This window comes from Panulirus ornatus, chromosome 4, assembly GCF_036320965.1.
Source record: "Panulirus ornatus isolate Po-2019 chromosome 4, ASM3632096v1, whole genome shotgun sequence".
In the NCBI taxonomy this organism is placed as follows: domain Eukaryota; kingdom Metazoa; phylum Arthropoda; class Malacostraca; order Decapoda; family Palinuridae; genus Panulirus; species Panulirus ornatus.
The window spans coordinates 89,086,622-89,100,626 of record NC_092227.1 but is presented as its reverse complement, the minus strand read 5'-3'; the positions used below and the strand labels follow the sequence as shown (position 1 = coordinate 89,100,626).

Sequence of the window (14,005 nt, the reverse complement as noted above, 5' to 3'; positions counted from 1 at the left end):
CTGACTCATTTCCCAAGCTTCTCATCCCCAACAGACTTCATACTTGCCCCTCTTTTCCAAAACTCTTGCATTCACCTCCCTAACAACCCCATCCATAAACAAATTAAAACAACCATGGAGACATCACACACTCCTACGCAAACCTACATTCACTGAGAACCAATCACTTTCCTCTCTTCCTACACGTACACATGCCTTACATCCTCGATAAAAACTATATATATATATATATATTAATTATCATTATTATTTTGCTTTGTCGCTGTCTCCTGCGGTTAGCGAGGTAGCGCAGGAAAACAGCCGAAAGAACGGCCCAACCCGCCCACATACACATGTATATACATACACATTCACACATGCAAAATATACATACCTATACATCTCAATGTACACATATAGATACACACAGACATATTACATATATACACATGTACAGGTTTGGATGGTATTGCAGTGGAATTTATTAAAAAAGGGGTGACTGTATTGTTGACTGGTTGGTAAGGTTATTTAATGTATGTATGACTCATGGTGAGGTGCCTGAGGATTGGCGAATGCGTGCATAGTGCCATTGTACAAAGGCAAAGGGGATAAGAGTGAGTGCTCAAATTACAGAGGTATAAGTTTGTTGAGTATTCCTGGTAAATTATATGGGAGGGTATTGATTGAGAGGGTGAAGGCATGTACAGAGCATCAGATTGGGGAAGAGCAGAGTGGTTTCAGAAGTGGTAGAGGATGTGTGGATCAGGTGTTTGCTTTGAAGAATGTATGTGAGAAATACTTAGAAAAGCAAATGGATTTGTATGTAGCATTTATGGATCTGGAGAAGGCATATGATAGAGTTGATAGAGATGCTCTGTGGAAGGTATTAAGAATATATGGTGTGGGAGGAAAGTTGTTAGAAGCAGTGAAAAGTTTTTATCGAGGATGTAAGGCATGTGTACGTGTAGGAAGAGAGGAAAGTGATTGGTTCTCAGTGAATGTAGGTTTGCGGCAGGGGTGTGTGATGTCTCCATGGTTGTTTAATTTGTTTATGGATGGGGTTGTTAGGGAGGTGAATGCAAGAGTTTTGGAAAGAGGGGCAAGTATGAAGTCTGTTGGGGATGAGAGAGCTTGGGAAGTGAGTCAGTTGTTGTTCGCTGATGATACAGCGCTGGTGGCTGATTCATGTGAGAAACTGCAGAAGCTGGTGACTGAGTTTGGTAAAGTGTGTGAAGAAGAAAGTTAAGAGTAAATGTGAATAAGAGCAAGGTTATTAGGTACAGTAGGGTTGAGGGTCAAGTCAATTGGGAGGTGAGTTTGAATGGAGAAAAACTGGAGGAAGTGAAGTGTTTTAGATATCTGGGAGTGGATCTGGCAGCGGATGGAACCATGGAAGCGGAAGTGGATCATAGGGTGGGGGAGGGGGCGAAAATTCTGGGAGCCTTGAAGAATGTGTGGAAGTCGAGAACATTATCTCGGAAAGCAAAAATGGGTATGTTTGAAGGAATAGTGGTTCCAACAATGTTGTATGGTTGCGAGGCGTGGGCTATGGATAGAGTTGTGCGCAGGAGGATGGATGTGCTGGAAATGAGATGTTTGAGGACAATGTGTGGTGTGAGGTGGTTTGATCGAGTGAGTAACGTAAGGGTAAGAGAGATGTGTGGAAATAAAAAGAGCGTGGTTGAGAGAGCAGAAGAGGGTGTTTTGAAATGGTTTGGGCACATGGAGAGAATGAGTGAGGAAAGATTGACCAAGAGGATATATGTGTCGGAGGTGGAGGGAACGAGGAGAAGAGGGAGACCAAATTGGAGGTGGAAAGATGGAGTGAAAAAGATTTTGTGTGATCGGGGCCTGAACATGCAGGAGGGTGAAAGGAGGGCAAGGAATAGAGTGAATTGGAGCGATGTGGTATACCGGGTTGACGTGCTGTCAGTGATTGAATCAAGGCATGTGAAGCGTCTGGGGTAAACCATGGAAAGCTGTGTAGTATGTATATTTGCGTGTGTGACGTATTATATATATAGTGTATGGAGGTGGGTTGGGCCATTTCTTTTCGTCTGTTTCCTTGCGCTACCTCGCAAACGCGGGAGACACGGCAAAAAAAAAAAAAAATTTTTTTTTTTTTTATCCTTTTTTTCCCAAAAGAAGGAACAGAGGGGGCCAGGTGAGGATATTCAAAAAAGGCCCAGTCCCTCGTTCTTAACGCTACCCATCGCTAACGTGGGAAATGCAAATAGTTTAAAAAGAAAGAAGAAAAGAAAAGAAAATAAATATATATATACATATATGTGAAAAAAGGAGAGATAGGTAGTATGTTTGAGGAAAGGAACCTGGATGTTTTGGCTCTGATGAAACGAAGCTCAAGGGTAAAGGGGAAGAGTGGTTTGGGAATGTCTGGGAGTAAAGTCAGGGTTAGTGAGAGGACAAGATCAAGGGAAGGAGTAGCAATACTCCTCGAAACGGAGTTGTGGGAGTATGTGATAGAGTGTAAAAGTAAATTCTCGATTAATATGGGTAAAACTGAAAGTTGATGGAGAGAAGGTGGGTGATTATTGGTGCAACGCACCTGGGCATGAGAAGAAAGATCATGAGAGGCAAGTGTTTGGGAGCAGCTAAATGAGTGTGTTAGTGGTTTTGAGCACGAGACCGGGTTATAGTGATGGGTGATTTGAATGCAAAGGTGAGTAATGTGGCATTGAGGAATAATTGGTATACATGGGGTGTTCAGTGTTGTAAATGGAAATGGTGAAGAGCTTGTAGATCTATGTGCTGAAAAGGACTGAAGATTGGGAATACCTGGTTTAAAAAGCGAGAATATACATAAGTATACTTATGTAAGTAGGAGAGATGCCAGAGAGCGTTATTGGATTACGTGTTAATTGACAGGCGGCGAAAGAGAGACTTTTGGATGTTAATGTGCTGAGAGGTGCAACTGGAGGGATGTCTGATCATTATCTTGTGGAGGCTAAGGTGAAGATTTGTATGGGTTTTCAGAAAAGAAGAGTGAATGTTGGGGTGAAGAGGGTGGTGAGAGTAAGTGAGCTTGGGAAGGAGACCTGTGTGAGGAAGTACCAGGAGAGACTGAGTACAGAATGGAAAAAGGTGAGAACAATGGAAGTAAGGGGAGTGGGGGAGGAATGGGATGTATTTAGGGAATCAGTGATGGATTGCGCAAAAGATGCTTGTGGCATGAGAAGAGTGGGAGGTGGGTTGATTAGAAAGGGTAGTGAGTGGTGGGATGAAGAAGTAAGAGTATTAGTGAAAGAGAAGAGAGAGGCATTTGGACGATTTTTGCAGGGAAAAAATGCAATTGAGTGGGAGATGTATAAAAGAAAGAGACAGGAGGTCAAGAGAAAGGTGCAAGAGGTGAAAAAAAGGGCAAATGAGAGTTGGGGTGAGAGAGTATCATTAAATTTTAGGGAGAATAAAAAGATGTTCTGGAAGGAGGTAAATAAAGTGCGTAAGACAAGGGAGCAAATGGGAACTTCAGTGAAGGGCGCAAATGGGGAGGTGATAACAAGTAGTGGTGATGTGAGAAGGAGATGGAGTGAGTATTTTGAAGGTTTGTTGAATGTGTTTGATGATAGAGTGGCAGATATAGGGTGTTTTGGTCGAGGTGGTGTGCAAAGTGAGAGGGTTAGGAAAATGATTTGGTAAACAGAGAAGAGGTAGTGAAAGCTTTGCGGAAGATGAAAGCCGGCAAGGCAGCAGGTTTGGATGGTATTGCAGTGGAATTTATTAAAAAAGGGGGTGACTGTATTGTTGACTGGTTGGTAAGGTTATTTAATGTATGTATGACTCATGGTGAGGTGCCTGAGGATTGGCGGAATGCGTGCATAGTGCCATTGTACAAAGGCAAAGGGGATAAGAGTGAGTGCTCAAATTACAGAGGTATAAGTTTGTTGAGTATTCCTGGTAAATTATATGGGAGGGTATTGATTGAGAGGGTGAAGGCATGTACAGAGCATCAGATTGGGGAAGAGCAGTGTGGTTTCAGAAGTGGTAGAGGATGTGTGGATCAGGTGTTTGCTTTGAAGAATGTATGTGAGAAATACTTAGAAAAGCAAATGGATTTGTATGTAGCATTTATGGATCTGGAGAAGGCATATGATAGAGTTGATAGAGATGCTCTGTGGAAGGTATTAAGAATATATGGTGTGGGAGGAAAGTTGTTAGAAACAGTAAAAAGTTTTTATCGAGGATGTAAGGCATGTGTACGTGTAGGAAGAGAGGAAAGTGATTGGTTCTCAGTGAATGTAGGTTTGCGGCAGGGGTGTGTGATGTCTCCATGGTTGTTTAATTTGTTTATGGATGGGGTTGTTAGGGAGGTAAATGCAAGAGTTTTGGAAAGAGGGGCAAGTATGAAGTCTGTTGGGGATGAGAGAGCTTGGAAGTGAGTCAGTTGTTGTTCGCTGATGATACAGCGCTGGTGGCTGATTCATGTGAGAAACTGCAGAAGCTGTGACTGAGTTTGGAAAAGTGTGTGGAAGAAGAAAGTTAAGAGTAAATGTGAATAAGAGCAAGTTATTAGGTACAGTAGGGTTAGGGTCAGTCAATTGGGAGGTGAGTTTGAATGGAGAAAACTGGAGGAAGTGAAGTGTTTTAGATATCTGGGAGTGGATCTGGCAGCGGATGGAACCATGGAAGCGGAAGTGGATCATAAGGGTGGGGAGGGGGCGAAAATTCAGGGGGCCTTGAAGAATGTGAGGAAGTCGAGAAACATTATCTCGAAAGCAAAAATGGGTATGTTTGAAGGAATAGTGGTTCCAACAATGTTGTATGGTTGCGAGGCGTGGGCTATGGATAGAGTTTGTGCGCAGGAGATGGATGTGCTGGAAATGAGATGTTTGAGGACAATGTGTGGTGTAGGGGGGGGGGGGGGGGGGGGGGGGGGGGCGATAAAGGAAAAGGGACCAAATTGAGTGAAAATGAGGAAAAGATTTTGTTGATGGGGCTAAATGCAGAGGTGAAAGGAGGCAGAAAAGTGATTGGAGCGATTGTATACCGGGGTGACGTCTCAGTGGATTGAACAAGGCATGTGACGTCTGGGAAACATGAAGGTGAGGTATGTATATTTGCGTGGTGGACTAGTAAACATGTGTAGGGGGGGTTGGCCATTTCTTCGTCGTTCTGCACTACCTCGCAAACGCGGGAACAGCGACAAAGATAATAAAAAAAAATAATAAAAGTAAATTGAATAAAGCAAGGTTATTAGTACAGGGGTGAGGGCAGTCAATTGGAGGGATTGAAGGAGAAAACTGAGAAGTGAATGTTTAGTTCGGGAGTGGATCTTCAGCGATGGAACCAGGAGCGGAAGGATCATAGGTGGGAGGGGTGAAATTTGGAGCTTGAAAAATGGGAAGTCGAGAACATTATCGAACAAAAATGGGATGTTGAGGAATGGTTCACAAGTGTAGGGTTTGCGAGGCTGGGCTAGGGAAATAGAGATGTGCGCAGGAGGATGGATGTGCGGAAATGAGATGTTTGAGGAAAATGTGTGGTGTGAGGTGGGTTTTACGATGATAACGAAGGGAAGAAGATGTGTGGGAAATGAAAGAGCGGGTTTGGGGAAAACAGAGGAGGGGGTTTTAAAGTGGTTTGGGCACATGGAGCGGATGATGAGGAAAGATTGACCAGGGGGAAAATGTGTCGGGGGTGGAGGGAACGAGGGGAAGAGGGGGACCAAATTGGGGTGGGAAAAATGGAGTGGAAAAATTTTGTGTAACGGGGGCCCGAACAGCAGGAGGGTGAAAGGGGCAAGGAAAAGAGTGAATTGGGCGATGTGGTATACCCCGGGTTACGTGCTGTCAGTGGATTTAATCAAGGCATGTGAAGCGTTGGGGGAAAACCTGGAAACTTGTAGTAGTATATTTGCGTTGGGACGTATTATTTACATGTGTATGGGGGGGGGGGCCCCCTTTCTTTCGTCTGTTTCCTTGCACTACCTCCAAAACCCGGGGGACAGCGACAAAGTATAATAAAAAAAAATAATAATAAGAGAAATTGAATAAAGCAAGTTTTTAGGTACAGAGGGTGAGGGTCAAGTCAATTTTGGGGGTGAGTTTTTTAATGGGGAAAAAAATGGGGGAAGGAAGTTTTTAGATATCTGGGAGTGGATCTGTCAGCGGATGGAAACCCTGGAAGCGGGAAATGATCTAGGGGGGGGGAGGGGGTGAAAATTTTGGGGGCCTTGAAAAAAGGGGTGGAAAAACGAAACTTATCTCGGAAAGCAAAAATGGGTATGTTTTAAGGAATATGTTCCAACAATTTGTATGGTTGCAGGGTGGTTGATAGATGTGCGAGGGAGGAGGATGTGTGGAAATGAGATGGGTTTAGGAAAAGAGTGGTGTTTAAATGGTTTGAAACGAGAAGAAAGATGATAAAGAGACCAAGAGAGATGATGGAAATAAAAAGAGCGTGGTTGAGAGAGCAGAAGAGGGTGTTTTAAAATGGTTTGGGCACATGGAGAGAATGAGTGAGGAAAGATTGACCAAGAGGATATATGTGTCGGAGGTGGAGGGAACGAGGAGAAGAGGGAGACCAAATTGGAGGTGGAAAGATGGAGTGAAAAAGATTTTGTGTGATCGGGGCCTGAACATGCAGGAGGGTGAAAGGAGGGCAAGGAATAGAGTGAATTGGAGCGATGTGGTATACAGGGGTTGGCGTGCTGTCAGTGGATTGAATCAAGGCATGTGAAGCGTCTGGGGTAAACCATGGAAAGCTGTGTAGGTATGTATATTTGCGTGTGTGGACGTGTGTATGTACATGTGTATGGGGGGGGGGGTTGGGCCATTTCTTTCGTCTGTTTCCTTGCGCTACCTCGCAAACGCGGGAGACAGCGATAAAGTATAAAAAAAAAAAAAAAATATATATATATATATATATATATATATATATATATATTGGGAATACCTGGTTTAAAAAGCGACATATACATGAGTATACGTATGTAAGTAGGAGAGATGGCCAGAGAGCGTTATTGGATTACGTGTTAATTGACAGGCGCGTGAAAGGGAGATTTTTTTGGATGTAAACATGCTGAGAGGTGCAACTGGAGGGATGTTTGATCATTATCTTGTGGAAGCAAAGGTGAAGATTTGTATGGGTTTTCAGAAAAGAAGAGTGAATGCTGGGGTGAAGAGGGTGGTGAGAGTAAGTGAGCTTAGAAAGGAGACTTGTGTGAGGAAGTACCAGGAAAGACTGAGTACAGAATGGAAAAAGGTGAGAACAATGGAAGTAAGGGGAGTGAGGGAGGAATGGGATGTATTTAAGGAATCAGTGATGGATTGCGCAAAAGATGCTTGTGGCATGAGAAGAGTGGGAGGTGGGTTGATTAGAAAGGGTAGTGAGTGGTGGGATGAAGAAGTAAGATTTTTAGTGAAAGAGAAGAGAGAGGCATTTGGAGAATTTTTGCAGGGAAAAAATGCAATTGAGTGGGAGATGTATAAAAGAAAGAGACAGGAGGTCAAGAGAAAGGTGCAAGAGGTGAAAAAGAGGGCAAATGAGAGTTGGGGTGAGAGAGTATCATTAAATTTTAGGAAGAATAAAAAGATGTTTTGGAAGGAGGTAAATAAAGTGCGTAAGAAAAGGGAGCAAATGGGAACTTCAGTGAAGGGCGCTAATGGGGAGGTGATAACAAGTAGTGGTGATGTGAGAAGGAGATGGAGTGAGTATTTTGAAGTTTTGTTGAATGTGTTTGATGATAGAGTGGCAGATATAGGGTGTCTTGGTCGAGATGGTGTGCAAAGTGAGAGGGTTGGGGAAATGATTTGGTAAACAGAGAAGAGGTAGTAAACGCTTTACGGAAGATGAAAGCCGGCAAGGCAGCAGGTTTAGATGGTATTGCAGTGGAATTTATTAAAAAAGGGGGTGACTCTATTGTTGACTGGTTGGTAAGGTTATTTAATGTATGTATGACTCATGGTGAGGTGCCTAAGGATTGGCGGAATGCGTGCATAGTGCCATTGTACAAAGGCAAAGGGGATAAGAGTGAGTGCTCAAATTACAGAGGTATAAGTTTGTTGAGTATTCCTGGTAAATTATATGGGAGGGTATTGATTGAGAGGGTGAAGGCATGTACAGAGCATCAGACTGGGGAAGAGCAGTGTGGTTTCAGAAGTGGTAGAGGATGTGTGGATAAGGTGTTTGCTTTGAAGAATGTATGTGAGAAATACTTAGAAAAGCAAATGGATTTGTATGTAGCATTTATGGATCTGGAGAAGGCATATGATAGAGTTGATAGAGATGCTCTGTGGAAGGTATTAAGAATATATGGTGTGGGTGGCAAGTTGTTAGAAGCAGTGAAAAGTTTTTATCGAGGATGTAAGGCATGTGTACGTGTAGGAAGAGAGGAAAGTGATTGGTTCTCAGTGAATGTAGGTTTGCGGCAGGGGTGTGTGATGTCTCCATGGCTGTTTAATTTGTTTATGGATGGGGTTGTTAGGGAGGTGAATGCAAGAGTTTTGGAAAGAGGGGCAAGAATGAAGTCTGTTGTGGATGAGAGAGCTTGGGAAGTGAGTCAGTTGTTGTTCGCTGATGATACAGCGCTGGTGGCTGATTCATGTGAGAAACTGCAGAAGCTGGTGACTGAGTTTGGTTCAGACCCCGATCACACAAAATCATTTTCACTCCATCTTTCCACCTCCAATTTGGTCTCCCACTTCTCCTCGTTCCCTCCACCTCTGACACATATATCCTCTTGGTCAATCTTTTCTCACTCATTCTCTCCATGTGCCCAAACCATTTCAAAACACCCTCTTCTGCTCTCTCAACCACGCTCTTTTTATTTCCACACATCTCTCTTACCCTTACGTTACTTACTCGATCAAACCACCTCACACCACACACTGTCCTTAAACATCTCATTTCCAGCACATCCATCCTCCTGCGTACAACTCTATCCATAGCCCACGCCTCGCAACCATACAACATTGCTGGAACCACTATTCCTTCAAACATACCCATTTTTGCTCTCCGAGATAATGTTCTCGACTTCCACACATTCTTCAAGGCTCCCAGAATTTTCGCCCCCTCCCCAACCCTATGATCCACTTCTGCTTCCATGGTTCCATCCGCTGCCAGATCCACTCCCAGATATCTAAAACACTTTACTTCCTCCAGTTTTTCTCCATTCAAACTTACCTCCCAATTGACTTGACCCTCAACCCTACTGTACCTAATAACCTTGCTGTTATTCACATTTCCTCTTAACTTTCTTCTTTCACACACTTTACCAAACTCAGTCACCAGCTTCTGCAGTTTCTCACATGAATCAGCCACCAGCGCTGTATCACCAGCGAACAACAACTGACTCATTTCCCAAGCTCTCTCATCCCCAACAGACTTCATACTTGCCCCTCTTTCCAAAACTCTTGCATTCACCTCCCTAACAACCCCATCCATAAACAAATTAAACAACCATGGAGACATCACACACCCCTACCGCAAACCTACATTCACTGAGAACCAATCACTTTCCTCTCTTCCTACACGTACACATGCCTTACATCCTCGATAAAAACTATATATATATATTATTATTATCATTATTATTTTGCTTTGTCGCTGTCTCCCTGCGTTAGCGAGGTAGCGCAAGGAAACAGCCGAAAGAACGGCCCAACCCGCCTACATACACATGTATATACATACACGTTCACACATGCAAATATACATACCTATACATCTCAATGTACACATATAGATACACACAGACATATACATATATACACATGTACAGGTTTGGATGGTATTGCAGTGGAATTTATTAAAAAAGGGGGTGACTGTATTGTTGACTGGTTGGTAAGGTTATTTAATGTATGTATGACTCATGGTGAGGTGCCTGAGGATTGGCGGAATGCGTGCATAGTGCCATTGTACAAAGGCAAAGGGGATAAGAGTGAGTGCTCAAATTACAGAGGTATAAGTTTGTTGAGTATTCCTGGTAAATTATATGGGAGGGTATTGATTGAGAGGGTGAAGGCATGTACAGAGCATCAGATTGGGGAAGAGCAGTGTGGTTTCAGAAGTGGTAGAGGATGTGTGGATCAGGTGTTTGCTTTGAAGAATGTATGTGAGAAATACTTAGAAAAGCAAATGGATTTGTATGTAGCATTTATGGATCTGGAGAAGGCATATGATAGAGTTGATAGAGATGCTCTGTGGAAGGTATTAAGAATATATGGTGTGGGAGGAAAGTTGTTAGAAGCAGTGAAAAGTTTTTATCGAGGATGTAAGGCATGTGTACGTGTAGGAAGAGAGGAAAGTGATTGGTTCTCAGTGAATGTAGGTTTGCGGCAGGGGTGTGTGATGTCTCCATGGTTGTTTAATTTGTTTATGGATGGGGTTGTTAGGGAGGTAAATGCAAGAGTTTTGGAAAGAGGGGCAAGTATGAAGTCTGTTGGGGGTGAGAGAGCTTGGGAAGTGAGTCAGTTGTTGTTCGCTGATGATACAGCGCTGGTGGCTGATTCATGTGAGAAACTGCAGAAGCTGGTGACTGAGTTTGGAAAAGTGTGTGGAAGAAGAAAGTTAAGAGTAAATTTGAATAAGAGCAAGTTTATTAGGTACAGTAGGGTTGAGGGTCAAGTCAATTGGGAGGTGAGTTTGAATGGAGAAAAACTGGAGGAAGTGAAGTGTTTTAGATATCTGGGAGTGGATCTGGCAGCGGATGGAACCATGGAAGCGGAAGTGGATCATAGGGTGGGGGAGGGGGCGAAAATCCTGGGGGCCTTGAAGAATGTGTGGAAGTCGAGAACATTATCTCGGAAAGCAAAAATGGGTATGTTTGAAGGAATAGTGGTTCCAACAATGTTGTATGGTTACGAGGCGTGGGCTATGGATAGAGTTGTGCGCAGGAGGATGGATGTGCTGGAAATGAGATGTTTGAGGACAATGTGTGGTGTGAGGTGGTTTGATCGAGTGAGTAACGTAAGGGTAAGAGAGATGTGTGGAAATAAAAAGAGTGTGGTTGAGAGAGCAGAAGAGGGTGTTTTGAAGTGGTTTGGGCACATGGAGAGGATGAGCGAGGAAAGATTGACCAAGAGGATATATGTGTCGGAGGTGGAGGGAACAAGGAGAAGAGGGAGACCAAATTGGAGGTGGAAAGATGGAGTGAAAAAGATTTTGTGTGATCGGGGCCTGAACATGCAGGAGGGTGAAAGGAGGGCAAGGAATAGAGTGAATTGGAGCGATGTGGTATACCGGGGTTGATGTGCTGTCAGTGGATTGAATCAAGGCAAGGCAAGCGTCTGGGGTAAACCATGGAAAGCTGTGTAGGTATGTATATTTGCGTGTGTGGACGTATGTATATACATGTGTATGGGGGGGGTTGGGCCATTTCTTTCGTCTGTTTCCTTGCGCTACCTCGCAAACGCGGGAGACAGCGACAAAGTATAATAAAAATAAAGTAAATAACATAATTAATACTGTCTGCCTTTATTTATTCCCATCGCCACCTCGCCACACATGGAACAACAACCCCCTCCCCCCTCATGTGTGCAAGGCAGCGCTAGGAAAAGACAACAAAGGCCCTATTCATTCATACTCAGTCTCCAGCTGTCATGTAATAATGCACCGAAACCACAGCTCCCTTTCCATATCCAGGCTCCACACAACTTCCCATGGTTTACCCCAGACGCTTCACACGCCCTGCTTCAGACGATTGACAGCATGTCGACCCCGGTATACCACATCGTTCCAATTCATTCTATTCCTGGCACGCCTTTCACCCTCCTGCATGTTCAGGCCCTGATCACTCAAAATCTTTTTCATTCCATCTTTCCAGCTCCAATTTGGTCTCCCACTTCTCCTCGCTCCCTCCACCTCTGATACATATATCCTCTTGGTCAATCTTTCCTCACTCATTCTCTCCATGTGACCAAACCATTTCAAAACACCCTCTTCTGCTCTCTCAACCACACTCATTCTATTTCCACACATCTCTCTTACCCTTACATTACTTACTTGATCAAACCACCTCACACCACATATTGTCCTCAAACATCTCATTTCCAACACATCCACCCTCCTGCGCACAACTCTATCAATAGCCCACGCCTCACAACCATACACCATTATTGGAACCACTATTCCTACAAACATACCCATTTTTGCTTTCCAAGATAATGTTCTCGACTTCCAAATATGATTCACTTCCGCTTCCATGGTTCCATCCGTTGCCAAATCCACTCCCAGATATCTAGAACACTTCACTTCCTCCAGTTTTTCTCCATTCAAACTTACCTCCGAATTGACTTGACCCTCAACCCTACTGTACCTAATAACCTTGCTCTTATTCACATTTACTTTCAACTTTCTTCTTTCACACACTTTACCAAACTCAGTCACCAGCTTCTGCAGTTTCTCACACGAATCAGCCACCAGCGCTGTATCATAAGTGAACAACAACTGACTCACTTCCCAAGTTCTCTCATCCACAACAGACTGCATACTTGCCCCTCTTTCCAAAACTCTTGCATTCACCTCCCTAACAACCCCATCCATAAACAAATTAAACAACCATGGAGACATCACACACCCCTGCCGCAAACCTACATTCACTGAGAACCAATCACTCTCCTCTCTTCCTACACGTACACATGCCTTACATCCTCAATAAAAACTTTTCACTGCTTCTAACAACTTGCCTCCCACACCATATATTCTTAGTACCTTCCACAGAGCATCTCTATCAACTCTATCATATGCCTTCTCCAGATCCATAAATGCTACATACAAATCCATTCGCTTTTCTAAGTATTTCTCACATACATTCTTCAAAGCAAACACCTGATCCACACATCCTCTACCACTTCTGAAACCACTCTGCTCTTCCCCAATCTGATGCTCTGTACATGCCTTCACCCTCTCAATCAATACCCTCCCATACAATTTACCAGGAATACTCAACAAACTTTTACCTCTGTAATTTGAGCACTCGTTCTTATCCCCTTTGCCTTTGTATAACGGCACTATGCAAGCATTCCACCAATCCTCAGGCACCTCACCATGAATCATACATACATTAGATAACCTTACCAACCAGTCAACAATACAGCCACCCCCTTTTTTAATAAATTCCACTGCAATACCATCCAAACCCGCTGCCTTGCCGGCTTTCATCTTCCGCAAAGCTTTTACTACCTATTCTCTGTTTACCAAATCATTCTCCCTAACCCTCTCACTTTGTACACCACCTCCACCAAAACACCCTATATCTGCCACTCTATCATCAAACACATTCAACAAACCTTCAAAATACTCACTTCATCTCCTTCTCATCACCACTACTTGTTACCACCTCCCCATTAACCCCCTTCACTGAAGTTCCCATCTGCTCCCTTGTCTTACGCACTTTATTTACCTCCTTCCAAAACATCTTTTTATTCTCCCTAAAATTTAATGATACTCTCTCATCCCAACTCTCATTTGCCCTCTTTTTCACCTCTTGCACCTTTCTCTTGACCTCTTGCCTCTTTCTTTTATACATCTCCCACTCATTTGCATTTTTTCCCTGCAAAAATCGTCCAACTGCCTCTCTCTGTTCTTTCACTAATAATCTTACTTCTTCATCCCACCACTCACTACCCTTTCTAATCAACCCACCTCCCATGCTTCTCATGCCACAAGCATCTTTTGTGCAAGCCATTACTGCTTCCCTAAATACATCCCATTCCTCCCCCACTCCCCTTACCTCCTTTGTTCTCACCTTTTTCCATTCTGTACTCAATCTCTCCTGGTACTTCCTCACACAAGTCTCCTTCCCAAGCTCACTCACTCTCACCACTCTCTTCACCCCAACATTCTCTCTTCTTTTCTGAAAACCCCTACAAATCTTCACCTTCACCTCCACAAGATAATGATCAGACATCCCTCCAGTTGCACCTCTCAGAACATTAACATCCAAAAGTCTCTCTTTCGCGTGCCCATCAATTAACATGTAATCCAATAACGCTCTCTGGCCATCTCTCCTACTTACATACATATACTTATGTATATCTCTCTTTTTAAACCCGGTATTCCCAATCATCAG

The 14,005-nt window shown here is 43.5% G+C and overlaps 1 protein-coding gene across 3 annotated transcripts in view; it reads right to left on the bottom strand.

The window, feature by feature from the left end:
• Positions 1-14,005, bottom strand: part of LOC139746207 (cyclin-G-associated kinase-like) — a 329,022-nt gene that overhangs the window by 223,262 nt on the left and 91,755 nt on the right. The window lies entirely within an intron of this gene.